The sequence below is a fragment of the Manis pentadactyla genome, chromosome 1, assembly GCF_030020395.1.
Source record: "Manis pentadactyla isolate mManPen7 chromosome 1, mManPen7.hap1, whole genome shotgun sequence".
Taxonomy (NCBI): Eukaryota; Metazoa; Chordata; class Mammalia; order Pholidota; family Manidae; genus Manis; species Manis pentadactyla.
The window spans coordinates 157,458,142-157,485,536 of record NC_080019.1 but is presented as its reverse complement, the minus strand read 5'-3'; the positions used below and the strand labels follow the sequence as shown (position 1 = coordinate 157,485,536).

Here is a 27,395-nt window from a genome sequence, read left to right as displayed (position 1 = left end):
CCAGTAACAATTTTTGATAACCTAACATTTCTCTATTGTAAAATGCACCTAAATAGCTTTCCTCTCTATTCCCCATTTTTCCCTCCTGTCAAGCCCTAGCTTAAGATGCTGGTCTTACCATAGTTGGCACGCAAGACCTACCATTCACCTAGTACCTACATGTGACATGTCAGGTAAGAATCTTCCTGTATCTTTGTCTTATATTCACAACCAGATCAGCAGCATCTTCTTTCTTGAATGCTGTCTTGGTTCAGGCTCCTATAACAGAATATCATAGACCAACTGGCTTATAAACAACAGAAATGTATTTCTCACAGTTTGAAGCTGGAAGTCTGAGAGCAGGTGTCAGCATGAAGTTTTGGTGAGAGCCTTCTTCCAGACTGCACACTAACAATTCCTATCTTCACATGGCTAAAAGCAGATAGAGGAAGCAATCTCTCTCATGATTCCTATAAGAGCAATAATCTCATTCATGAGGACTCGTCCCTCATGACCTCATCTAATCCTAATTACCTCTTAAAGGCCCCACCTCCTAACACCATCACAGAGATGGGAGAAGGTTTCAACATATGAATCTGGGGTGTGGGATACACAATGCAGTCCACAACATGCTTAAGACTAAGCCAGGGCTCTGCACCACGTGGGTCACCAACGATACATGGTGACCTAACAGAAAAAGGAGAGGACTGTACAAATGATCTTTGGACTCCTTGGGAGTAGTCATGAAAAACCTAATATTCATCATATTATGGAAGGTTAAAATAATTTAACATAAACCAAGCAGTCATGTGTACAATGTTACGAACATTCTGAAATGTTAAGGCTAGAATTTTCTTAAGTTACATAACTCGTTTTACTAACTTTTTGGGATAAGTACAAAGAGTACCCTTCTCTTAGAGTGAAGACCAAAGAACTGGGAAAGGAAGAGATTAAAATGTAATTGTGAAAATAAACATATCAAAATCCTAGCAGTGGTTATCTCTAGGTGGTGCAGGTATGGGTTATTTTTATTTTTATCTTTGCATCTTTGTGTATTTTCCACATTCTCTGCAGTGACCATGTTGCTCTTACACTCAGAAAGAGACTCCAAGAAGCTTTAAAATAAGGGTAAAGATGGGTTCTTTATAATTTACAACTATTTGAGGAGAGAGAGACTAGGGTTTTCTAGCATCAGTTGGTGAGTTCCATAACATGATAAAATGTCCTGTGAATTTCCGAGAAGAGCATGTGGCTACATGAATCATATAGTAAATATGATTTTCCATGGGCTGAATGGGTCAGCTGTGCCAATGGTGTTGGGGAAAATGAAGAACTAAGTGAGTGTTTTAGTTATACTGATGATTCTGAGGAAAGCTGGGAGAGGAATTGTTCAGGATCCTGAAACCAGCGCTTGAGGTAATAGCCCTCTAATGAAATGCTGTGAGTATAAGACGACATGGACAAGAACAGGACAGGGAGAATTGGGAGACCCTAAACCCAGGATAGGCTGCCCAGAGATGTTCTTTAGGGTAATACCAGTGCCCATGGGGAAGACACTGGTAGGAACCTGAGGCTCCAGACTTCCAAAAAAATAGCTCTAATTTGAAGTCAAGAAACTGTGGGCCAAATAGTAAAAGGTGGACACAGAAGCAGAAAAGATAAGAAGGGCCAAAAGAGGCTACACAGGCTAGGAAAGGCATTCAAAAGTTTCTGGAGGGGCCTGCTTCCAAGCCCTTAATATAAAATCCAAGCTTGATGGAGTAACATGAGACTGAATTTGAAATTACTTCCCACTTTTGAAAATTTTACTTTTTGCATTTGAATTCAACTCTCTAGAGATGGTGAGAAAAAAGGGGGAAAAAGCTACAGAATCCAGAGGCACTGTGACAGGAGGGGTGCACTGCAACCCTGAGTTTGGGGATACGGGGGTACTGTGCTGCTACAAGAGCGCAGACCAGAGGGAAGCAAAATCAGAGATCCACCCTCCTATACTGAAGTGTGTTCAAAACAATTTATTTGAAACACTTTGGGAAGAAAATTAAGGTTGAATTCCTAAGTCTTGGACCAGGGTACACAGCTCAAATGCCAACAAGAGCCACACAGGTAACATAATGAGTGAAGTGGTCTAATTCAATCCAGACTGGCCCACAGTGCAGGTGAGAGTCTATACTCTCATGTGAAGGGACAGTTGCAGAATTGTGGGACCAGAGTTGCCAGATCTTCTGAGTTTTCAAGAAAATCCAGATATGTGGATTTGTGAAATCTGCTGCTAGCAACTAATTCAAATTCTTTAAGAAACCATCATGCAGGTCAAAGAAAATATACTGAGGAGGAAGGTGGGCCTGGGCCACTTCATGATCTTTGCTTTGGGCCCCCTCCTCCGTACAGCTGCAACTTTGGTTAAGGAAGGGATTTAAACACTACAAGCTCTCTTGAAAGCATGCAAATATTTCATCTTTGGCCAGACTTTAGAAAACTAGGGAAGCTCAAGTGGTAAAATAATCTGGGATAATGTAGCTCTTCATGGCTAATGCCTTGGGGAGAATATTACATAAGTTTAAGTAAACCTAATGTCCAGATGTACAAAGAACAAAGTTTAGAATTTGGGAATAAGTTAAGTGTAGGCCAGAGTTAATGCGTGAAACCACTTGCATGCAATTAAGTTTGATTCTAGTCGGAAGTTGCACATGAATATTGAAGAACAAAACCTGGTCCTGTGGGACAATTTTATAAAATGATACAGACTCAACATGTATTACAGCAGTGACCAGAGAATTGGTTAGTTAGGGATTCTGGGGCTTTGGATAGGCTTCCAGGTAAAAGAGGTATTGTAGTGAAAAGAAATACCCACATCTCAAGTAGATGGAAAGCCGAAGGATGCTTTGTTTGAGATGAGATAAATAAAAGTGCTCAAGTATAGACTCCTAAATACTCAAGGAAGTAAGAGAATTTAACAAGATTCTTACTGCCTGTACCAGCTGGAATAGTGTGCCTACCCTGCTCCCACTTTCACGTTCACTGGGAACCTGTGAATGTGACTTTATTTGGAAGGATAGCTTTTGTAGATGTAAACAAGTGAAGATTAGGTCATACCGGGTAAGGGTGGGCACTAATCTAGTGACTGGTGTCCTTGTAAGAGGCAATTTTGACTCAGACACACACTGAAGGAGGAAAACCATGTGAAGACAGAGGCAGATTTTGGAGTTACCACTCCCACTCCCACCACCACCCAAAGGGCTCCAAGGACAGCGGACAGCCGCCAGACACAGAGGCAAAGGGTTCTTTTCCAGAGCATTTGGAGGAAGCTGGCAGCCTAGTTTCAGCCCTCTAGGTTCTAGAACTGTGAGCGAATAAATTTTTGTTGTGATAAGCCACCCAGTTTGTGGTAATTTGTTTTGGCAGCCCTAGAAAACTCTGTCTTTTCAAGCCACTTTTGGGATGGAACCTTGCTATGGTGAATTATACAATGACTTACAATTATGCTCCAAATTGGAGCAATACATACGGTGTAAGAGATAAAGGCACAGGATGTATACTGTCAACAGAGCATGAAAACCTTCATTCTCGAGAGACTAGAAATGAGGAATAATGACTGGCAACCAAATGTAGAGCCAGAGGAGTCCAACTTCAGTAGTGTTACACATAGTATTTATCCCAGAATTGAACTGCATTTAATTTCATTTAGGGAAAATGATATACATTGCAGATTTAAAAAATGCCAGTCATCCCAAACTTGTTGGTTTCCTTTTTGTGAAAAAAAACTAAGAACTAGAAAACAACTACAAAGCATTTTAGGTTCTTTGCATGTCTAAAGAACAAGATTAAATATCAACTTATTTACAACTTTGTCCCATTCCATATGCAAAAAGTTTTCCTTACACAATTTACCTGTGTATATTGAAAGGGGTGCCTTTGTAAAATTTTAAAATATATTTTTGAATTTGGTTATAGAAAGAAACATAGCATTAATTTATCCAGAGGATCTCAGTGTTAATACTTTCTCTTTGGTTTTGTATCTTCATGTCTTTTTCTCATACCAGCTTGGAACTGCTGATCTAAGCACAGAGAAACGGAGAGAGGCTTCATCCGTCTCACCTATAGGTTTATCTAATAAAGCACAAATAAATCCACAGTAATAACACAAGCAATGCCATGAGGCCCATCCTCCAGCTGGGTGCACTTGGTCCTGGAAGGAAACATGCACATAGCCATACATCACACTGACCACCATAGCCACCACCACCACCACCACCCAGATTTTGGACCAACTCCCTCTGCAGTTTGGATGCACCCAAATGAATCTTGTTTAAAAGTATCATTCATCAAGGAGGGTATTGCTCTGTATCAACCTCTGGTTGATTTCTGGACTGTAGCTCACATAAAACCCCAATGGAGTAGATTAGTACAACACACATGTGCCATGCTAAATTACATGTCAAGAAAAGTTTGAACACGTCTGCTCTTTACAACCGTATATCATAGGATCCTGGTCAGCTCTATGGGAGCTGAACTCCCAGATCCTAAGTTATGTGTACTGACAGCCTAAATAATGTAACAAATAACATGTATGTCATGATAATGTTAGAGATAATTTAAGGGTGTACTGGTAGGTTGTGTGTGCCTCCTGTGTGATATATTTTGTACTTATTATAGATTTATAATATATATTTATCAAATTTCAGTCTTATGGAAAGGGTTTCATTGGTCTCAACAACTGTCCTGATATAACTAGATAGGTAACAATTAAAAAAGAAACTTATGCTTATAAAATACCACTTACATGTGTTTTTTCTATTCGTGGTGGGCAAAGATTGTTTGCAAGTAGGGATCTTGCTGCCTAAAACATTTGAGAAAAATGAGTTTTGTAAAAGGCATTCCAGAGCTGCCTTTGGACCAAATTCTGACTCTGAAGACTTTCATCCACAAGGAGTCACTTCCAAACTCCAAGAAATGTGTCTCAGAGGCATTTCCTGGCCTCAGAGATTTCATGGAAAAGCTAGATAAACAATGGCCTAACCTCTAATCTTTGTTGGGTCTCCTTGTCCCTCAAAAGAGGTGATACTTTTCTGAGGCAGTACTAACTGAAACAAGAGGTTGGTCTGTTTGCTGCCATGGCTTACAAGTGCTACATTTCTACAGCGTAACATTTCTACAACGTAGAGAAGCCACATGTTCCCAAAGTCTTAACTTCAAATAGTAGGGTGAGAAGATAAAAGAGACAAAGTTCTACAGCTCCTTCCAGCTGAATTTAGACATGGAATTTGTTTTGGCCTAACAAATTAATGCCTGATTTTTTTTCTGGTCTTTTATTCCCCTTAAGACGTAATTCATTTAGGATTGAAAATAGACTATTGTGTATGTGGTAACTTTCATTCCATGACACAAACAAAAGTGCTTTTCAACAATTGTTCAAGTCCATATTTAAGCAATTAGTTTAGACCATCATGTCAAGCCTTCTACAATTCTGCCCAACAGATTTTCTTTAAAGAGTAAAGTACAATTTAAGAAGTTGAAAGTAAATTTAACGAAGAGAAAAACCCATGGCTAGGCAGGAAATGCTGGAATCCCAATCTTTGTCCATGTACAGGAGCTAAGAATCATAAAACACACCTGGACTTGACTGCTTCCTTCAGCTGAGGAGTCAACAGAGTGGATTTTGTTTTCCTCTCTAAATGGCAGTTTAGAAAAAGGAGAGCAAGCATCATCTGGCTCCTCCATTGTCACACGCAGTTTCTCCCCTCTCACCCCATGGTGGATGTGTCACAGTAACTTTGTACCCACAGATACTGGCTGCAGGGAAGAGTGGGCCCCTCTCCCCCTCCCCCCGCCACCCACCCACACCTACCAAGGCTTTAAGCAGCTGCCATGCTTCAGTGACAAGGGCCACCCAAGGCCCTGAGGGTAAGGGAAGGGGAAAAATATTGGGATTTCTGTGACCCAATGCACAGACGAACAAGCGAGCTGGTTTAACTCCGCTGTTAGCTTTCCTGGTAGAATAAAGACTATGGAAGAAGGTACGTGGCCCAGACTTTTCTGTACCTTTCCATGAGGGCTATGCAGCAGAGCTGTGGATCTTGTCATTTTTAAAGAGGACAGAGCAAGAATGCAGGGTGATAATGGAAGCAAAAGTGGGCTTGGACTGTGGCTAGGTGGTTTCCAAATTCCAGTTTGACCGAGACACTCCCATATTATTAATTGTATCCCTTTTCACACTGAAAAGCTCTGGCCCAGGGTTTCTTAGGAGCACATATTTATGTTGTAAGAGGACAGTTCTTCCTTTCAAGAGACTGCTTTGCTCACTGTTGAAAATCTAGCAGACCTACCTCTACCCACTGAATGCCAGCAGTGTAACCTCACCTATCATTTTTGCCCACCCTGACATTCTGACAACCAAACATGCTCTTCCAATTTCCACGCCCCCTTCTGGGGAGAGCCAACAAGCCCTGTTGCACAGCCACCAAAGGCGTTCAATTGAGAAAAGAGGAAGCTGAAGCTAAGAGAGGTGAGGTGACTTGATTAAGGCCACAGCTAGAGTGGCGAAGGCCCTTCTTCCTAACTTCATATACATCGCTCTCCCAGGACACAGTGTTGTCTTCCTGCTGTCCCGGGACAGACACCTGCAGCTGAATAACTGTTAGCTGCGGCGCAAACCTCAGAGAAAGAACTTATGTGTGGTAATGCCAGTGTTTTATTTGTGACCACTTCATCAGATGTAGTCAGTAGCTTCATAACTCTTGCTGGCTTCAGAGGTTATTAATAATAATGGTCTTTTTCAAGGCGGATCTGATACTTAATATTTTTAAACACATAAAATTTGGAGCTAAGTCATAAAAGCTTTCCAGAAAGGGAAAGATAGGCTGTCATTTTTTTTTTTAATAAATGAAGCTTAAAGAGGGATTAACAACAATAGTGCCAATAAATATGCTTTTGAAGAACCTTTTCTTCAAGGAATTACAAATCTTCTTTTTCTTCTAAAAAATGCTTAAGGACACAGTATTCTCAAAAGAAACCAATAACAACACTTAACCTCCTGTAATTCTTACTAGTGTCACTTCTCTAATCAGTTTGAATCCTGAAAATGAGCCGGGTGGTAGGCAGAGAGTATTATCCCTGTTTTACTGATGATGAAAATAAGGTTAAGAAATTTCAGTGTCTTGCTGGTAGGTTAGGTTTTAGACTTCCAAACCAGTATTCTTTATGTTATATCTTGAAAACTTAAGTTAGGAGTACTGTTGAGAGTCAACTATTATGCTTGCTTAAATAATTCAGCTTCTAGGAAAAGCATTTAGGAAAAAAGATGATTTTTCCTCCACATTAAGTCCTCCTGGAATTTGTGCTTGCTAAGAGCAGAAGTCCTGAACCACGGGAAACGTGCACACCAGGTCACCCTGACACTCACCACTCACTGAACACCCACTTCATGTTGGGCTCTGGCTGTGGTGCTGAGGATGCAAAGGCATACCAGATCTGGCGTTGCGTTTGAAGCGTTCAGAAACATCTGAAGAGCATCTTTAGTATTTCCTCAAACTGATCAGAGCTAACTCTATCACCTTGGGCAGACATGGCCAAGCAGTTGATTATGACTGACTGGTTATGACAAAGTGACCCCGTTTTCACTAAGCCCTCCCCTCAAAAACAACCAACTGTACCAACCCCAAACCCTGGGGAGACACAGTCTTTTTGTACACAAGTTCTAGGAATAAACCTATTGGTGTATCAATTAGACGACTGCTGGTAAACTAAAAAATGGCTGTTTGTTTATGGCAGTATTGAGAAGTAGATGAAGAACATTCTGATGCTTTTAACTACATTGCCAAAGGAGTAATAATTCTTAATTTCTATTTTTCAGACACATTTCAGGCAGGAGGAAGAGAGGACTGTCTAGAATTAGGTTTTTATACAACTCTAAAGTAGTTACTGGGATCTAAATTGCTGGAATATCCTGTTCTGAGCAGTTTCAAATATTCTAGAGATTAGATTCATAGGGTTATCAGTGCCCTGGATATATGATTAGATTGTTGCTGTGAATACTGATAACTATGCAGCTTTGGGGGAAACCAAGCTGTCATCAAGCTACAGTTCCTCACCATCCCCTCTTCTTAAAAAAAATAATAAACCAAGTATGTGGCAAATATGTTTCTATTTTTCACAAAGGATGCAGACACGACAGCTTCTTCCCCTTCTCTTCTCTCATCCTCCTCAGTTCGGCCTTCTCCCTTCCCCACCAAATGACCTCATCCCTGCACAGAAAGGACACCAGCTGCAGGGAGGGTCTGCCTCCACTGAGCGGATCACTATCATCATTAGTGATGCCAAGAAGCCCAGACGGCCCTGTCGACATGTGCAGTGTGTTACAGCTCTGTGGTCTCCCCACACTCCCAACCAAGCTGCTGTCTGGAAATGTAAAGGCTCTGCCTTCCTAAAAATTATGTTACCAAAAGAACAGCTAGATATTTCTTAACAAATCCATCAGTGGCCGTGGCAACAAAATGACAAGAACCTGCCAAAATGATTAACCTGGTGGCACCCTCACACATCATTTGGGTACAAAAGTCCCATTTAAGAAAAATGAAGACCCCTGATTTTTCAGGGGAGAACTATAGGAGCTTGTTTGCAAAAGGAGGGCTGCCTAGAAAATAAAAATGAGGAAAAAAATCTAAAACACTGGTACAATTAAAGTTAATGTTTGTGTCTTTTTATAGCCATATCCCGTATACTTGTGTTCACATCTTTGTGCATTCATTCACTCTTCTGCCTCTCCTCTCTGTCAATTAGTGCCAACTCAATCCAGAGAATGAGGCTGAGATTTTAACAGACATAGTGACAATAGCAATTCCCAAATGTAAATACCTACTATGATCTGGACATGGGAGTATGTGCTGTATGTAGGCCTCTCAAACTTCTTGCACAGAAAGATCATTGCTTCCATGTTATAGATGAGATAGGTGAGGCTCAGAAAGGCAACCTGGGCCCTATTCTGGAAACATGAATCTTCCTAGGTGATTCTGTCCATACTTTTGGCTTTAAATATCATCTATAAGCTATTACCCAATTTATATCTCCAGCCTGGACATCCCCTCTGAGCTCCAAATCAGTTTTTACAATTACTTGCATGACATTTCCACTTGGATGAATCACAAGCATCTCAGATCAAACATGCCCAAAATTGAATTTGGGATCTACTTCCCCACCCCAAGGTAGGTTCTCCTCCAAAGGCTCTTGTGGCAGGAAATAGCACCTCGTGTCAGAAAACTGGAAGTCATCAGTGATACTCTCCTCTTCTGCAATGCTACCAGGGAGCTACTGAGTCCTGTAAACTACCTCCTCAATCTGTCTTGAAGTCATCCCATTTCTCCAGACTCACCTGGAGAATAGCATCAGCCTCACTGGTTTCCTTTTCTACTCCTGTCCTCCACTGTGTGATGAGATAATCAGAGTAATTCAAACATAAATATGATCATGTTTGCCCCCACAAAAAAACTTTTAATGGCTACTCACTGCTATTTGAAAGGACAGAATTTTTGTCAGTGCCAACAAGGCCCTGCTTAATCTTCGCTTCCCTCCTTCTGTATCTTTCCACTTTCCTCTCAGTCACTGGGATCCAGTCTAGCTTGTCTTCTCTCATTCTCCTTTTGTACCAAATTGTTTCCTGACTTTGGGCTTGGAACAGACTTCCCTTCAGCTTGTGATGGTCTTATACTCCCTCTTTGCTTGGCTAACTCCTACTTATTATTTGAGCCTCAGCTTAAATATTATTTCACAAAATAGCCTTCTCTGCTCCTTTGACTCAGATTCCCCCAGTGTTTCTTCTTTATATTTACTACAGTTGAAATATGTATTTAAGTGTTTGTTCTCCTTTGGCTTCCCCAGTTGGAGTATAAACTTGATGAAGTGAAAGAACATATCTGTCTTATAAACAACTGTATGCATCCACAATACCTGGCTCATAGAAGATGCTCAATCAATATTTGTTAAATGAAGCAAATAACTTGCTCAAGGTCACAGGATTTCAACTCGAATTATCTTGTTCTAAAGCACATTCTTTCTCAAAGTCTTGCAAAGCAGAAAAAGAGATCATTAAAGCCAGCATATCATAATTAGCTTCAGGGATGTAAATTTCCCAAGTCTCGAAGTCTTTATTGACTCAAATGGATGGATAGGTGGATAGATCATCTGGATGGATGGTTAGCTGGTTGGAAGGAATGGGGTCTGGAAGTATGATGGGATTGAGAGGACCCCGTCTCCCATAGCATATGTGATATTAGAAACATCTACTGGCTTGCATGAGTAGTAATAATAAAGAAGTAAGAGTATGGATGGGAGAAAGGAGAAATTAGAGATTGATAGGCTGCTGTAAGACTGAACAAAATGAGATTTAAAAACCAAGGGAACAAATTTTTAATATAGTGGAAAAGAACAAATGCAGCATGATCCTGAAAAGACAAAATCTTTTAGTGGGAAGACAACTTACTGGATGTGGTTTTCTGCATGTGTCTTCCCACCGCTCTTCACCCGCCTCGGTGTGAGTATATGTATATTCCGGGGGTACAGCGCATACAAGGTAGGAAGGGGTAAAGAATGGGCTATTAGAAATGCCTGGAAGAAGCCTTTCTGAGCTTTGGGACTCCATCTGAGACCTAGAATGTTTGCCTCCAGCAATACTACTCTATAAACATTGTCTGCTGGGTGGCCTGTCAGTGGCCCTCGGATGGCAGTGAGGAGAGATGAGCACAGAAGGGTCTGACCAGCACAGGTCCTTGTCTCACTAGTTCTGTTCATGCAGTCGAGTTTTCTTCTAAGTGCAGGACTTCACATTTTTCCACAATTAATGTGAACTTGTTGCATTTGCCCTAGTTGTCAAGGTCTGGGAACTTTGGCTTTCTTCTTTTTCAATCCATTTCTTTTCTTGAACTGTCCTGGCTTCTCACAAGAAACACTCAATTACTAGGAACTTTAAAAAGCTTATTTCTCATGTTGCTGTCCCTTTGTGGGGATGAAATGGTAATAACAATTCGGTTATCAGCTTCTTGGCCCAAGGGAAAAAAAAAATTCTGTTCTCCATTTCCCCCTCATGTTCTCTATAAACAGCAACAAAAATCTTCAGTAAATTCAGTATCATCTAACATGGTTGGAATTGTTTTGATTAACTACATATTCTGGTTAATAGTGTCTGGATTACACAAGGAGCATCAATTTTCAAAGAATTAAAATAAAATACACTTAGTAACATGATACAGGACTTAAGCAGTATCTTTTTTTGATGAGTCAGAAGGTGAATAAGGATCTTGTACTCTGGGTCACTGTTTTGAACATTTTATTGTATGATAGTACTTATGGGCCAGCTAATAAAACATTAGATAACAGAGGTCATGGTATATACTATAGGCTGGTCACAGAGCCAACTATTTGTTACTGGCTTGTTTTATCATTAGAATGCAAACTAGTGAAGCTTCACATTAAGTTTGACATTCGTGGTACTAAGTTCTATGTCCAGGTAACTGTTTAGGAGCTTGGGCTCTCTTTTTAATTTCAGTGATAATTTTTTTACCTTCAATGCTGTAATTTTTGCCCTTTGCAGCAACTTTAATATTTAACTTCAAAGACAAAGGTTTAGCATTTCTATTCATCTGACAATGCTTTGGGAGGAACCAGGATTCTGCATTTATGGCAAGAAAGAGAAAGGGATGCAGAAGGGCACCTATATGAGAGGAAGAGAGAGTGACAAAGACCGCCTGACAGAGAGCAGGGAGGCAGGCAAGGCCCCTTGCCTCACTGTTCCAGAGCTGCGGGCTGTGCCTTTCCAGTGCATCTTTCACATGCCATTAATTGTTAAGTCAGATTGTAGCTGGGGTCAGCATATGATATACTTTCACTTTGAAAGAAGAAAAAGTTGAGAGAAAGAAAGGCACAATATGAGTTATTCTTCCCTTGAATTTTACAGTCAAAAGATCCCTGGTAGATCTAAAACTATGCTATATAGATATAACATACTTCAAAGCTGGCCTGTCTGTACTCATTCTCCACTCCTCAAACCAAATACATACAACTCATTCTATTTTTTTGGTATGGCAATTGTTGATTAATGAATCATCTTTCCTGTAATTTTTATTTTTTGTAGACTGTTTGGCTAGGTTCCCTGGCATTCCTGTTGAGGTATGTAATGGAAAATTTGACCTCACACTCTGCCTTTTCGTAACATCACAAAACACTGATATAACAAGGCTACAAAAAAGTAGCTTAAAGATGAAGGGATGCAAAGAAAGAAAAAGCTCAGTGTGGAAAGGAACAAAGATACACTAAATCATCTGGTAAGTAAATATTTAGTTTCACAGACGTGAAGTTACATTTATCTTTAGGAACAGCTCATTTGCTACAGTTTAGGATGTAACAGTATTTCCATCATAATTTTGCTTTTCTAAAGAGACTATAAACCAGACATAAAAAGCCATTCTCAAAATTAACTTGGAACACAGGAAAGCCATTTTGCAGATCCTTAAATTTTCCCCCAAAATGGTGATTTAGGGTGGGGCAGACAGAATAAAGGTGTCAGTAAGTGATTTCTTGCATTTAGTTACAACTGAGTTGAAATAAAACCTTGGCAATCACCCCTCTGTGATCACATCCAACCATCTACGGAAAATGTAACAGGTCATACACAGTCAGCTTTGGTAACTGTGCAACTTGGGATCTGGCAGTAGAGACATGCTTTAGGACAGATCTTTCAGCAAAATTCACAGTAGAATGGTTGAAATAGGATTAAAACTGCCTTTTTACTTTTTAAGATAGACTATACCCTCCTCCCTAAGACAAAGATATCACTTCTTTAAGTGCCTAATCCAGACTTGAGGGGACACCTACCCAGCCACTGCCTCTATGAACTGAAAAATACCAACTTGACTATGACGGGAAGAGTCCCAACAGCTCCCAGCAACAACACCTCAAAATATCAAAGCCCCCCAGATATAGGGCATCCAATAAGGTCTTTTATGATAACAACATGGGGTGAAGTGTGTATTGTCAACCCTCACAGTCCCCAGGGTTGTCAGAATGCAAGTAAAGAGTGTTCAGTTTATTAATCATTTAGACGTGCTGGAAAAAGTAAGGGTGGAAAGAATAGATGCAGAGAAGGCTGTACAAATCACTACTTAGTTACTCAGGCTGCTGGAAAAATGTGCAGATGTTTTTTTTTTTTGTAGATAATTATTTTTTATTGAAGGGTAGTTGACACACAGTATTACATTACATTAGTTTCAAGTGTACAACATAGTGATTCAACATTTATATACATGACAATTCTAGGTACCAGCTATCACCATACCAAGCTGTTACAATATCTTGACTATATTCATTACATCCCGGTTACTTATTATTTTACCACTGGAAGTGTGTACTTTTTTTTTTTTTTTTTTTGTGAGGGCATCGCTCATATTTATTGATCAAATGGTTGTTAACAACAATAAAATTCTGTATAGGGGAGTCAATGCTCAATGCACAATCATTAATCCGCCCCAAGCCTAATTTTCGTCATTCTCCAATCTTCTGAGGCATAACAAACAAGTTCCTACATGGAGAACAAATTCTTACATAGTGGATGAGTTCTTACATGGTGAACAGTACAAGGGCAGCCATCACAGAAACCTCCGGTTTTGCTCATGCATTATGAACTATAAACAGTCAGTTCAAATATGAATACTCATTTGATTTTTATACTTGATTTATATGTGGATACCACATTTCTCTCTTTATTATTATAATTTTTAATAAAATGCTGAAGTGGTAGGTAGATACAAGATAAAGGTAGAAAACATAGTTTGGTGTTGTAAGAGAGCAAATGTAGATGATCAGCTGTGTGCCTGTAGACTATGTGTTAATCCAATCTAGACAAGGGCAATAAAACATCCACGGATGCAGAAGATTTCTCTCAGAACAGGGGGGTGAGGTTCTAAGCCTCACCTCTGTTGATCCCCAATTTCTCACCTGATGGCCCCCCTGCAACTGTGCCTGTCTTAGGTTGTTCCTCCCTTGAGGAATCTTACCTGTCTCTGGCTAACCAGTCATCTTTCGGGGCCATACAGGGAAATGTAAAGTTGGTGAGAGAGAAGCCTTATTGTTTGAAATGGTTAGCTTTTTATTTCTTTGCATATTTATGCCCTGTAGCTTCTATGCCCAGCATTTGTCTTGAGGTATCTTTACTACTTGGAAGAATTATGATACTCGGTAAATTTGATATGAGGCACGAATTCTATTTAAGGGTTGTAATTAGGAAGGAAGAAGAAAAGCTATAGAAGTAGCAGGTGGAAGAAAACATGGGAAGATTGATTATTTCTTTGACATATCTTCTTGTAGAGTAACTTCAGCATGGATAGGTTTCAAGCTACTACTTAAATTGCGCACACACATTAACATAATAGGAGTATAGTTACATAACCAAAGCATACCTGTAATTACCAGCCATCTCCAGTGAAACCAAGAAAACCAGTTAGGCACCTTAGGCATTTGTGAAAACTTATCTATGATACGGTGGATATTGTCCAACTGAACTTGAACAGTCTGAGAGAAATCAGACAAATTAAAACAACCCATTCCTGGGGAATGTTCACATCCCTTATGTTCTTTTAACAGTAAATAGTCTGTAGTTGTAAGATTTTGGAGCGCTACAATTTGCACTTCTCCTAATTCTTGATTGAGTTCCAACAGTATAGATCCAGCCAAATTTGTTGTTTTACTGCATGCACAGGCCAGCTTAGATATCTCCTTCCTCATTCCCACGGCAAGTCCAGGAACTGGTGGGATGAGTGCATCTACAGTTGTAGCAGTGCGTGGATCTTTGTTGGGGTTTTTTTGATGATCATCTTCTGGCATGAGTCTTCCAGAGAGTGCTGATGTTGGAAGTTCCTTTTCATATCGTATCTTAGTTCATTTTCGGGGTAGCCCAATTAGGCTTTGATCCTCTGTATAAACACAAACAGACCCTTTGCCTACACTTTTATATGCCCTTTATACACTTGTGTAGAACTCATTGGAGGTTACCACACAGAAACAGACCTTTTAAAATTTTTTTTTGGTATCACTAATCTACACTTACATGACGAATATTATGTTTACTAGGCTCTCCTCTATACCAGGTACCCCCTATAAACCCCTTTACAGTCACTGTCCATCAACATAGCAAAATGTTGTAGAATCACTACTTGCTTTCTCTGTGTTGTACAGCCCTCCCTTTTCTCCTACCCCCCCATGCATGCTAATCTTAATAACCCCCTACTTCTCCCCACCCTTATCCCTCCCTACCCACCCATCCTCCCCAGTCCCTTTCCCTTTGGTACCTGTTAGTCCATTCTTGAGTTCTGTGATTCTGCTGCTGTTTTGTTCCTTCAGTTTTTCCTTTGTTCTTATATTCCACAGATAAGTGAAATCATTTGGTATTTCTCTTTCTCCGCTTGGCTTGCTTCACTGAGCATAATACCCTCCAGCTCCATCCATGTTGCTGCAAAAGGTTGGATTTGCCCTTTTCTTATGGCTGAGTAGTATTCCCTTGTGTATATGTACCACATCTTCTTTATCCATTCATCTACCGATGGACATTTAGGTTGCTTCCAATTCTTGGCTATTGTAAATAGTGCTGTGATAAACATAGGGGTGCACTGATCTTTCTCATACTTGATTGCTGCATTCTTAGGGTAAATTCCTAAGAGTTCAATTCCTGGGTCAAATGGTAAGTCTGTTTAGAGCATTTTGATGTACCTCCATACTGCTTTCCACAATGGTTGAACTAACTTACATTCCCACCAGCAGTGTAGGAGGGTTCCCCTTTCTCCACAGCCTCACCAACATTTGTTGTTGTTTGTCTTTTGGATGGCAGCCATCCTTACTGGTGTGAGGTGATACCTCATTGTAGTTTTAATTTGCATTTCTCTGATAATTAGCAATGTGGAGCATCTTTTCATGTGTCTGTTGGCCATCTGTATTTCTTTTTTGGAGAACTGTCTGTTCAGTTCCTCTGCCCATTTTTTAATTGGGTTATTTGTTTTTTGTTTGTTGAGGCGTGTGAGCTCTTTATATATTCTGGATGTCAAGCCTTTATCGGGTGTGTCATTTTCAAATATATTCTCCCATACTGTAGGGTACCTTTTTGTTCTATTGATGGTGTCTTTTGCTGTACAGAAGCTTTTCAGCTTAATATAGTCCCACTTACTCATTTTTGCTGTTGTTTTCCTTGCCCGGGGAGATATGTTCAAGAAGAGGTCACTCATGTTTATGTCTAAGAGGTTTTTGCCTATGTTTTCTTCCAAGAGTTTAATGGTTTCATGACTTACATTCAGGTCTTTGATCCATTTTGAGTTTACTTTTGTATACGGGGTTAGACAATGGTCCAGTTTCATTCTCCTACATGTAGCTGTCCAGTTTTGCCAGCACCACCTGTTGAAGAGACTGTCATTTCGCCATTGTATGTCCATGGCTCCTTTATCAAATATTTATTGACCATATATGTCTGGGTTAATGTCTGGATTGTCTAGTCTGTTCCATTGGTCTGTGGCTCTGCTCTTGTGCCAGTACCAAATTGTCTTGATTACTATGGCTTTATAGTAGAGCTTGAAGTTGGGGAGTGAGATCCCCCCTACTTTATTCTTCTTTCTCAGGATTGATTTGGCTATTCGGTGTCTTTGGTGTTTCCATATGAATTTTTGAATTATTTGTTCCAGTTCATTGAAGAATGTTGCTGGTAGTTTCATAGGGATTGCATCAAATCTGTATATTGCTTTGGGCAGGATGGCCATTTTGACGATATTAATTCTTCCTAGCCACGAGCATGGGATGAGTTTCCATCTGTTAGTGTCCCCTTTAATTTCTCTTAAGAGTGACTTGTAGTTTTCAGAGTATAAGTCTTTCACTTCTTTGGTTAGGTTTATTCCTAGGTATTTTATTTTTTTTGATGCAATTGCGAATGGCATTGTTTTTCTGATTTCTCTTTCTGTTGGTTCATTGTTAGTGTATAGGAAAGCCACAGATTTCTGTGTGTTGATTTTGTATCCTGCAACTTTGCTGTATTCCGATATCAGTTCTAGTAGTTTTGGGGTGGAGTCTTTAGGGTTTTTTATGTACAGTATCATGTCATCTGCAAATAGTGACAGTTTAACTTCTTCTTTACCAATCTGGATTCCTTGTATTTCTTTGTTTTGTCTGATTGCCGTGGCTAGGACCTCCAGTACTATGTTAAATAACAGTGGAGAGAGTGGGCATCCCTGTCTAGTTCCTGATCTCAGAGGAAATGCTTTCAGCTTATCGCTGTTCAATATAATGTTGGCTCTGGGTTTATCATAGATGGCCTTTATTATGTTGAGGTACTTGCCCTCTATTCCCATTTTGCTGAGAGTTTTTATCATGAATGGATGTTGAACTTTGTGAAATGCTTTTTCAGCATCTATGGAGATGATCATGTGGTTTTTGTCTTTCTTTTTGTTGATGTGGTGGATGATGTTGATGGACTTTCGAATGTTGTACCGTCCTTGCATCCCTGGGATGAATCCCACTTGGTCATGGTGTATGATCCTTTTGATGTATTTTTGAATTCGGTTTGCTAATATTTTGTTGAGTATTTTTGCATCTACGTTCATCAGGGATATTGGTCGGTAGTTTTCTTTTTTGGTGGGGTCTTTGCCTGGTTTTGGTATTAGGGTGATGTTAGCTTCATAGAATGAGTTTGGGAGTATCCCCTCCTCCTCTATTTTTTGGAAAACTTTAAGGAGAATGGGTATTATGTCTTCCCTGTGTGTCTGATAAAATTCTGAGGTAAATCCATCTGGCCCGGGGGTTTTGTTCTTTGGTAGTTTTTTGATTACCTCTTCAATTTCGTTGCTGGTAATTGGTCTGTTTAGATTTTGTTTCTTTCTGGGTCAGTCTTGGAAGGTTGTATTTTTCTAGGAAGTTGTCCATTTCTCCTAGGTTTCCCAGCTTGTTAGCATATAGGTTTTCATAGTAGTCTCTAATAATTCTTTGTATTTCTGTGGGGTCTGTCGTGATTTTTCCTTTCTCGTTTCTGATACTGTTGATTTGTGTTGACTCTCTTTTCTTCTTAATAAGTCTGGCTAGAGGCTTATCTATTTTGTTTATTTTCTCAAAGAACCAGCTCTTGGTTTCATTGATTTTTGCTATTGTTTTATTCTTCTCAATTTTATTTATTTCTTCTCTGATCTTTATTATGTCCCTCCTTCTGCTGACCTTAGGCCTCATCTGTTCTTCTTTTTCCAATTTCAATAATTGTGACATTAGACCATTCATTTGGGATTGTTCTTCCTTTTTTAAATATGCTTGGATTGCTATATACTTTCCTCTTAAGACTGCTTTTGCTGCGTCCCACAGAAGTTGGGGCTTAGTGTTGTTGTTGTCATTTGTTTCCATATATTGCTGGATCTCCATTTTGATTTGGTCATTGATCCATTGATTACTTAGGAGCGTGTTGTTAAGCCTCCATGTGTTTGTGAGCCTCTTTGCTTTCTTTGTACAGTTTATTTCTAGTTTTATGCCTTTGTGGTCTGAAAAGTTGGTTGGTAGGATTTCAATCTTTTGGAATTTTCTGAGGCTCTTTTTGTGGCCTAGTATGTGGTCTATTCTGGAGAATGTTCCATGTGCACTTGAGAAGAATGTATATCCTGTTGCTTTTGGATGTAGAGTTCTATAGATGTCTATTAGGTCCATCTGCTCTACTGTGTTGTTCAGTGCTTCCGTGTCCTTACTTATTTTCTGCCCAGTGGATCTATCCTTTGGGGTGAGTGGTGTGTTGAAGTCTCCTAGAATGAATGCATTGCAGTCTATTTCCCCTTTTAGTTCTGTTAGTATTTGTTTCAGATACGCTGTTGCTCCTGTGTTGGGTGCATATATATTTAGAATGGTTATACCCTCTTGTTGGACTGAGCCCTTTATCATTATGGAGTGTCCTTCTTTATCTCTTGTTACTTTCTTTGTTTTGAAGTCTATTTTGTCTGATATTAGTACTGCAACCCCTGCTTTCTTCTCACTGTTGTTTGCTTGAAATATGTTTTTCCATCCCTTGACTTTTAGCCTGTACATGTCTTTGGGTTTGAGGTGAGTCTCTTGTAAGCAGCATATAGATGGATCTTGCTTTTTTATCCATTCTATTACTCTATGTCTTTTGATTGGTGCATTCAGCCCATTAACATTTAGGGTGACTATTCAAAGATATGTACTTATTGCCATTGCAGGCTTTAAATTCGTGGTTACCAAAGGTTCAAGGTTAGCCTCTTTAGTATCTTACTGCCTAACTTAGCTCACTTATTGAGCTGTTATATACACTGTCTGGAGATTCTTTTCTTCTCTCCCTTCTTATTCCTCCTCCTCGATTCTTCATATGTTGGGTGTTTTGTGCTGTGCTCTTTCTAGGAGTGCTCCCATCTAGAGCAGTCCCTGTAAGATGTTCTATAGAGGTGGTTTGTGGGAAGCAAATTCCCTCAGCTTTTGTTTGTCTGGGAATTGTTTAATCCCACCGTCATATTTGAATGATAGTCGTGCTGGATACAGTATCCTTGGTTCAAGGCCCTTCTGTTTCATTGTATTAACTATATCATGCCATTTTCTGGCCTGTAGGGTTTCTGTCAAGAAGTCTGATGTTAGCCTGATGGGTTTTCCTTTATAGGTGACCTTTTTCTCTCTAGCTGCCTTTAAAACTCTTTCTTTGTCCTTGATCTTTGCCATTTTAATTATTATGTGTCTTGGTGTTGTCCTCCTTGGATCCTTTCTGTCGGGGGTTCTGTGTATTTCTGTGGTCTGTTCGATTATTTCCTCCCCCAGTTTGGGGAAGTTTTCAGCAATTATTTCTTCTAAGATACTTTCCATCTCTTTTCCTCTCTCTTCTTCTTCTGGAATCCCTATAATATGGATTTTGTTCCTTTTGGATTGGTCACACAGTTCTCTTAATATTGTTTCATTCCTGGAGATCCTTTTGTCTCTCTCTATGTCAGCTTCTATGCGTTCCTGTTCTCTGGTTTCAATTCCATCAATGGCCTCTTGCATCCTATCCATTCTGCTTATAAACCCTTCCAGAGTTTGTTTCATTTCTGTGATCTCCTTTCTGGCATCTGTGATCTCCCTCCGGACTTCATCCCATTTCTCTTGCATATTTCTCTGCATCTCTGTCAGCATGTTTATGATTCTTATTTTGAATTCTTTGTCAGGAAGACTGGTTAGGTCTGTCTCCTTCTCTGGTGTTGTCTCTGTGATATTTGTCTGCCTGTAGCTTTGCGTTTTCATGGTGATAGGAATAGTTCGCAGAGCTGGGACGAGTGACGGCTGGAAGAACTTCCCTTCTTGTTGGTTTGTGGCCCTCCTCTCCTGGGAGAACAGCGACCTCTAGTGGCTTGTGCTGGGCAGCTGCACGCAGACAGGGTTTCTGCTTCCTGCCCGGCTGCTATGGAGTTTATCTCCGCTGTTACTGTGGGCGTGGCCTGGTTCGGGCCTCTGCTCCAAAGTGGTGGAGTCACGTTGGAGGGGGAGCAGCCTGGTGGCTATTTATCTCCGTAAGGAGCCTCCCTGCTCCCTGCAGCCAAGGGGTTAGGGTGCCCAGAGATCCCCGGGTTCACTACCTCTGGATTAAGTGTCCCGCCCTGCCCCTTTAAGACTTCCAAAAAGCACCCGCCAAAACAAAACAACGACCACAAAAAAAAAAAAAAAAAAAATTTAAATTAAAAAAAAAATTTTTTTTAATTAAAAAAAAAAAAGTGGTCGCTCGTTTTTCTTTATTCTCTGGCGCCAGCCTCAGGCATCTTCTCACCGGTCTTGCTGCCCTGTTTCCCTAGTATTGGGGGCCCTATCCCTTTAAGACTTCCAAAAAGCGCTTGCCAAAAAAAAAAAAAAAATGGTTGCGCACTTTTCTTATGTCCTCCGGCACCCGGCCTCCGGTGCCTGCTTACTGTTCTTGCTGCCCTATTTTCCTAGTATCCAGGGCCCTGCGCTCTGGCCCGGATGGCTGGGGTGGGTGTTCGGCAGCCCTGTGCTCCGTCTCCCACCCGCTCTGCCTATTTTTCTCCTGCCGGGAGTTGGGGGGATGGGTGCTCGGCTCCCGCCGGGCCGGGGCTTGTATCTTACCCCCTTCGCGAGGCGCTGGGTTCTCTCAGGTGCGGATGTGGTCTGGATATTGTCCTGTGTCCTCTGGTCTTTATTCTAGGAAGGGTTGTCTTTGTTATATTTTCATAGATGTATGTGGTTTTGGGAGGAGATTTCCGCTGCTCTACTCACGCCGCCATCTTCTGCCCCCTCCTTCAGATGTTTCTTAACACTACGTAAGTTGTTTCCAAGACCACTATCACATCTGTGTACTCTTCCTTATAAAAATGCAGTATTATGAAGTGGAATGATGCAAATAATTCTCAGCAGAGAGAATTTTCTGTACTATTTATGGGCTGGATGAGTCATCTTTATTTGAATAATAATGATCTTTTTTTTTTAAAGGAGGGAGTTACATGGGAGAACCATGAAATATGCAAATAAGCTGAAAGAGAAGAGTTTCTCTTTGTTGAATTTTATGTTGTAAGAGGTAACAGAGGGTTACCTGTTCCAGAGTTTGTCTTGGGTATATACTTCTCATTGACTTTAGCAGATGCATGAAGAAAAAGGGAGTATTCACTCAGCTTGGAATGATTTTATCTATCTTATCCATTTATAAGATGCATGTGGACTGAAAGAGAAAGTTGTTAACTACAAAGAGAACCATAAGGGGAAAAAATTAGTATGTGCCATTTAGTATTCCTGTTTAAGTGAAGCTTGAGACCTTGACTGAAAAAAAATATATTAGTGATATATTAAAATATCAAGTCCCGGGTGGATGCTCTTCTAGATTCCACTGGATTCCTAAAAATTCCCTACGTCTTATTTGTTTTCCGACTTTCCTAAGCTACTTCTGGTATTGCACATATTGTAAGAATACTGAATTGTACACTATATAATTTGAAATAACTCCACTGAAATCAGCTTTATACTTTTTAACTCTTTAGTACCTGTAGCAGGTGAGTCTTGTATTCATTCATAGTATATATTCCTGTGACCAAGAACATTTAAGACAAATACTGATCGGTTTTTTGAGGTCAAGTTATTATGTGAATCAGAGAAAGTGAAATCAGATAAAATGCATAATGGTTTTCCTCATTACAGTGAATGGTCTGGGACTGTCTCTGTGTTTGATGAATTATCATTATTGGATAGTAGTTTCTGTAGCAATAAAACTGGGATGCAAAGTACAATTTCCTATTTTCGTCTGTAAGTACTAGATTTAGGAATTTTTTTAAAGCATCTGTTCACACTGAAATTAATGATGCTTATTACCCCAACACCAAATTCTTATCTCCTTAGGCAAACAATTCTGTGTGCATGTGTATCTTTTCAGAGACATTTTTATACATATGCCAGCAAATATGTATATATACATCCCTTCCTCCTTTTCTAATATGCAAATGGTACCAATCAATAGAGATGGTTTTGTACTGAGCTTTTTGGACTTAACAAAACACCTTGGATATCTTCCCATATCAGTACATAAAGACCTTCCAGTCTTTGTTTTTGAAAGTATTAACCAGTCCTTACAGAAGTACATTTAGGTTATTTCCAATCTTTTGCTATCACAGTGTCTATTAATTTGAAAAGCAAAGCAAATTGGTTATAAGAAACTATTTGACTGACTAGTTTTGATGCAAGAAGTTCAAATATGTAGTAAGTACAAAAAATTTTAGCTTATGTTTACATTCTAATTTATTCCCACATACAGGTGGCTTGACAGCCTTGCCCAGTTCTATGTAGGATTTTCTTAGATACCCTGGGCTTCATGCAGAAAGGAAAGCTAATGAACATAATGCTGTGCTGTTTAAAAATCTCTGTTCATAGAAACTCCAGTCCTCCAGTTCCTTTTTCTGGAATTCCAATAGGATGATGCCATATATAATCTGGAATTCTAATTCCTGGGTACACTGTTCTAAATATGCAGGACAGGAATAGGGCAATGTTGTCATTCCCATAAATGTATACAATAATTCCTGTGCATCCTGTATTAGCTAATGAAGTGAGAAAAATGTCCAACCAATTCACATTTATTCAGCACAATTAAGAAATTAATAGATGTTTAGCTCCTGAGTAAAAGGTATGCATGCTTTTTGTAGAAAAGTCTCAATATTTCCCTAAAATTTAGGAGCAGTCACTAAAAATTATTCTGAAGAATATGGTCATGATCTTCCCTTAGCATTTTATTTGTTTTTGGTTACCCAAAATTCAAGAAATTCAGTTTAGTCCCATAAGCGTAATTGAGGCTTTACAAATGTTAATCATATGAAAATACTCTTAGATTTGTCATTTGGTTTTATGGGTGTTAGAACAAATAATTTTCTACTTTGTTTAGATTTAGTTTTATAAACATGTTTTTCTGAGAGAAGCTAGTAGTAGTGAAGGTCCACGATCCTCCCACACTGCTCAGACTATCATGTTCTAGAGCTGTGCCATCCCACAGCAGAGCCTTTGGTCACAGGTGGTACTGAGCACTTGAAATGTTGCTACTTCATATTAAGATATTCTCGAAGTAGAAAAACCAGCAGATTTCAAAGAATTACTAGAAAGATAATGTAAAATATGTCACTAATAGTTATTTTAAACTGACTACAGGTTGAAATTACAATATTTTGATATAATGGATTAAATAAATAAAATACTAAAATGAAGAAAAAAAGGAGTGATGATACAAAATATTTTATCCAAAAGCTAATATGACAATGATCTACATAAACAAACAAACAAACGAACACATAATGAAACAATTTCAAGGCAATCAAGAAATACTCCCTTACCCAAATTAAAAAAATTTCTGCCTCCTTTGTGGCTCAATTTCTTTTACCAGTTTGGTGGGATGAAAAAAGTCAAGGCATTTGGATTATTGGGAACAGAGGGCAGTATAAGGCTCATGTGAATGCCTCTTCATTTAAAATTTAAGGAAAAGAGGCTTACAGAATATTTAATAACTTTTGAATCTATTTTTTTCAATACATTTGGTGTAAGGGATTTAAAAATGTCCATGGGTTTCACTGTCAAATCACTAGTCTAGTCACCTTGGAAAGCACTGACTTGAAACACAAATAATTTGGATAGTCATTATGAATATACATTTATTATATCAGATCAACCCCTAAAAAGTAAAATAAGTAGGCCTTAGAGCTCTATGGAGAAAGACAAACCATCATTTTACTGAAGAAATATATGAAGATGGCTTTCCTTGACATCCAAGTTCTTTTTTGATACTTAAAAAACTGATAGTCAAACTACTGAAATGGGAAAGTAAAAAATTGCAGTCACTGAAATACCTACTCTGGGGGAAAAAATACCTTAAACAGATATATTTGTATGTATATACTGTGTACTGATGAGAGCGGACATTCTCCTGAGGCTGCTTATTTAACAGAAAGTCTTGACTTGTAAAGCATGCCTCTCCTTCCCATGAGGCAAATTAACACTGATATTCTTTATCAACATTATTTCAAGAAAGTCTCCTTTGAATTATGAGAGTTTCCCCACCATAAATCTGAGCTCACTGTCTTACCTAAACAGTAGATATTTTCCGTGAGATTTAAAAAAATATGTGTCTGCTCTGTTTTCCTGATAAGGAAATATGTAAGTGACCAAGAGCAATCAATTCAGATGGGATTTGAGGCTTCAAATCATTTTCTCCAACAGAAAGAATCTGGTAACAGAAAGAATGTTTTGGGGTTACTGGAACTAAATGACAACCTTTTAATCAATGTTGATTTACCATTCCTTACTAAAGCAAGTGTGAAGATGCTAGTGAATTCTTTCCATTATGTCAGGACATAATCAGAACGGTAACATTTTAGAGCCTGCACTTGTAAATAAGTACAGACCAAATAACTTACAACTGCTGCCATGAGCATTTATTTTCTCCAGAGAATAAGTGGTGCATTAGCACATAATTTGTCTCCTGGCTGCAGCTTTTTTACCCTCTGAGTTTCTGGACATACTTGTGGCATAGTCCAGAAAAATCAATGTTGTGATACACACAGATTAGGAAATCATCTCTTGATGGAGTCTTGTGTTTGTAATCACCAGCATCTAGTCTTGACAATTTCAATGGATGATAATGCAAATTCACTTTTTTTCTTAAGTGTATTAATGGGTCATTAATGTAGGCAAAATAAAGCATGGCAGGGTGAACAATAGCAACCATATTTCTTCAATCAAATATCCATACTGTATGTCTGGTTGTGGTTTCAAAGAAATCTGGGTTAAATAACATGATTCACATAGAAAAAGGCTGCTAAAAATGGGATTTTGGTATCACTCAGTCATACATAAAACAGCCACTTTTGTACTACATTTCCACATTTAGGAGAAATGAAATTGTTTCCTCTGAGCCAGGTATAAATTGGATACTTGACCTCTGACTCCTAAAAACAATTCATGGAAGGAATAAAACTTAGAGGGACAAGAACAGGGCCGAGTTACCTTTTATTACCAATATAGTAGGGATTTTTATTCAATTCTGCTATGTCAAAGAGACACTTATTGAAATTCATTAAGTTTTCCAGTTTTCATACTACTTAAAATGCTCCTATAATATTTGCTTTCCAGCTTACAGGGCAAGAATTTAGGACATAACAGTTGAGGGGCAGTAAATATCTTGGTGTAGGTACGTTAGCACAGAGCTCAAGTTAAGGAATTTGGGTCTTGCAGACAGCGTGTGTGGAAGTTTTACAACGTTACAAGCACTAGTCATGACCTTCCAGAAGATAACAGCAAGCTCTAAAAACCGTGATTTTCAAAGGGGATGTGGGAATGACGGTTTTGATGGAAGCTTTCCAGAGCTGCAGCTGCCGGGCTTGTGGGTTTTTCATTGGTTGTCACTTGATTGAGAGAGGGGGGGAGGAAGAAGTCTTTGAGGGCAAGTTCAGACAGTGAATAGTTCAAGGCTGCAGCCTGCCTAGAAACTGGGAGCTATTAATGCACACACAAACCAGAAATGTTAAAAGACACAATTGTTTTGATTTTTCAAGGTTTTATGGGGCTGAAATCATTCTATTACTGTATAATAACCATACAAAATAAAACTAACATCAAGTAATGATAGCTAGCAATATAGTTGAGGGTAGTTTGTCCAAATTTTGGACCACTTCTCATCATGCTAATAGTATAGTGGAAATAGCATGAACTTTTATTTCAGGGAGTTAGAGATGTGGCCCTATACTTTGTGTGTGTGCGACTGGGCCTCAATTTCATCTTCAGGAGGAGAGTAATACCTACCTTGTAGGGCTGCTGTGGGAATCAATGAGATGATGTATGTTAAACGGCAGCAGAGAGCAGCTGCTCAAAAAACAGTAATTATATTATCATCAGCATGATAATTAATTACCCTTTCTTATAAAAACCACACCACCATTTATGCAATTGTTACAGGTGAGCTGACAACAAAAGCTGTATTTGACTGCATGTAAATTATTCATACTGTTTTAAAAAATGATCCTCTATGGTTTTGAGTTTACGGGATTTTAATTTAAAGTTTATCAATATAGCTTTTGGGTCATAGAAAGAGATTTTTATGGGTTCTTTCAGTGTGGCAGCAGACATATTCTGTGAGAGCCTTACAATATCAGGACTGGTTTCTGCTGAAGAGGAATATGGCTAGCTGCCTCCTCCCTGCCTCAGACAGACTTCACAGTGATTCACTGATAACGAAACCCACCAGCTGCCACTCCTCATAAAATGTTCTCTTGGTGCTGCATACTTTACGGCAAACTCTAAGCCACATGTCCTCTTCTTACTTCTGCTTTTCTTCTCTAAGGCCAGTTAAAACCTACCTTTTATAAACTGTAAGAGAGTAAATAACCAACCTGGAATTTGATAGAGTCCCAACCAAGATTACCTAAAACAGAGGTCACGACATCTGCTGACTCTCCCTGCAGACGCATACCTACCCATAGCTTCCCCTGGCTTTCTTCATGTTTTAACACCTATAGACATCCTCACATCTCATTATTTATTCCCCTAGGGCAGGGGTTAGCAAACCTTGGGCCAGTGGGCTAAAACTGGTCCACAGTCTGTTTTTGTATAGCCTGCAGGAGTGATTTTTGTATTTTTAAATGGAAAAAATAAAAATTAGAATAATTTTTTATGACATGCATGTGAAAAATAGATAAAATTGAAATTCGGTGACCACAAATAAAGTTTTATTGGAGCACAGCCATGCTCATTTGTTCCTGTTTGGTGGTGGCTGCTTTTACATTAGAATAATAGACTTGAACAGTTGCTACAGAGACTGTATGGCTGGGAAAGCCTAAAATATTTTGCTATCTAACACTTTACAGGTGAAGTTTGACACTGCTGGGGGTCTTCCTCTTGGGAGAAAGAGGCAAATACGTGTA

At 39.3% G+C, this 27,395-nt stretch overlaps 2 protein-coding genes across 5 annotated transcripts in view; one reads left to right on the top strand and one right to left on the bottom strand.

Moving 5' to 3' along the window:
• CMSS1 (cms1 ribosomal small subunit homolog) overlaps window positions 1-27,395 on the bottom strand; it is a 403,057-nt gene that overhangs the window by 129,797 nt on the left and 245,865 nt on the right. The gene's annotated exons all lie outside the window — the stretch shown is intronic.
• FILIP1L (filamin A interacting protein 1 like) overlaps window positions 21,315-27,395 on the top strand; it is a 242,522-nt gene continuing 236,441 nt past the window's right edge. Inside the window, exon 1 of the mRNA XM_057502084.1 lies at window positions 21,315-21,526. The gene's annotated coding sequence lies outside the window, so the exon portion shown is untranslated. The remainder of the gene's footprint in view (window positions 21,527-27,395) is intronic.